We start from the raw sequence: 1,523 nt of genomic DNA, 5'->3' as shown, positions 1-1,523 counted from the left end.
GAAGGGATTCGCTCGCAGGTGTCACACGCTGCCTTCCTCCAGGTTCCTGCTCCTCACCCTCACCTGGCTCCTGCCAGCTCCCAGGACGTTCAGACAAGTGGTCCTCAGCCTGCAGCCATCTCCATCTCAGCTGGGACAGCTCGGACAGCCGGTCTTGGTGAGTTAACCCATGGAGTCTTCGGAAATGGAAATTCCAAATCCAAGTTTGATGAAGGGAGCGACTTATTACACCCCTCAAACTGGCAGGGGTGGCCAGTAAGCGGGCAGGAGCGGCAGCCAGCATCCCTGGCAGGAGGGGAGATGCGGACAGAGCTCTGGGAGCAGGGAATGACCCCAGGGTTGCGGTTGGGAAATCCAGGAAAGTTTTCTCCTCCCTGCTGAGGCTGCCCAGGCACCTTCGTGGGGTAGGGGCCGGGTATAGAAAAAGCCACTGAGCACTGGGAAGGGGAGCCAGCAGCCAGGAAAGGTGGGTGGGGAAATTGAGGACCCCCCTGATCAGCTCACACCAAGCATCTCTTCAGGTGGCCATGGGGGTCATGTCTCTCCGGAGCTTGCTTGGTCTCGCTGCCCACTGCCTTGGCTGTATCCCCTTTCCCCAGGGTACTCTTTGAAGGACAAAGGCGGCATCCGCACGGATTTATCTCACTGGTCTTCCTTACCAGAGCCCACTGCAGGACAAGCAGGGGCTTCTTTTCTTTTCCATCCCATACGATGGCCACCAGCTCCTGAGACCCCATCCCACCAAGCCAGGTGGGTGTCCAGAGCTCAGTGTCCTACGTGTCTGCTGCTGACAAAGCGGGAAGTCCCAAAGCACATGGTCAGCCCATGCAGCCAGCAGGACCTTCCAGGCAGATGGCCAGAGGAGGCTTTCCTAACAGCGAGACAATGGATAACCATTTCCAAAGACTCCTTTTAGCTCCATCCCGCATGGATCGCACTTGCTCAGGGTCCTTCCCACTTACCAACTCTTCCTTCCTCCACTACCCAAAGATGATCAACCTCTTCTAAAGAGAAATGACAATTCCTCCTCTTCCTCTCTGCAAGGCACCCATTGCATCTGCAGAGGGTCCTGGCGCCCACTGGAGTGCAACACCAGCCCAGGGACCCAGAGCCCAGGGTCTGAACCTCTTCACCCAAATCCTGCCTGGAGGGTTGGTTGCTTTGCTCCGGCGCTGGGTCCACGAAGGATGCTGGCTGCCGGGAAGGCTGCCCAGGAGTGAGGACGAAGCAGTGTCACAAGCTGTGGTAGTGGGGACATCTGCCTGGGGAGAGGGTCAGGGGGCAAGACCCAAAGTAACCCACAGAAGCAACCTCAGCATCCACCCCACCGCCTCACCACCTGAACCAGGGGCAGCCCGGCTCAGCCCTTTCCCAGGGCTGGGGTCCTGTCCCTCCTCCCCGAAGACCTCCCTAGGGTGGAGGCTCCCGTTGATGCCAGAGGGTCCCAGGGCTGTCTGAATGCGGCTGGGCTGGGGGCTGGGACCCGGCTGCTCTTCTGCTGAGTGCAGGATCTGCACTCAGGC

Source organism: Cariama cristata, unplaced genomic scaffold, assembly GCF_000690535.1.
Source record: "Cariama cristata isolate BGI_N322 unplaced genomic scaffold, ASM69053v1 scaffold21934, whole genome shotgun sequence".
NCBI lineage: Eukaryota > Metazoa > Chordata > Aves > Cariamiformes > Cariamidae > Cariama > Cariama cristata.
This window is presented reverse-complemented; position numbering follows the sequence as displayed.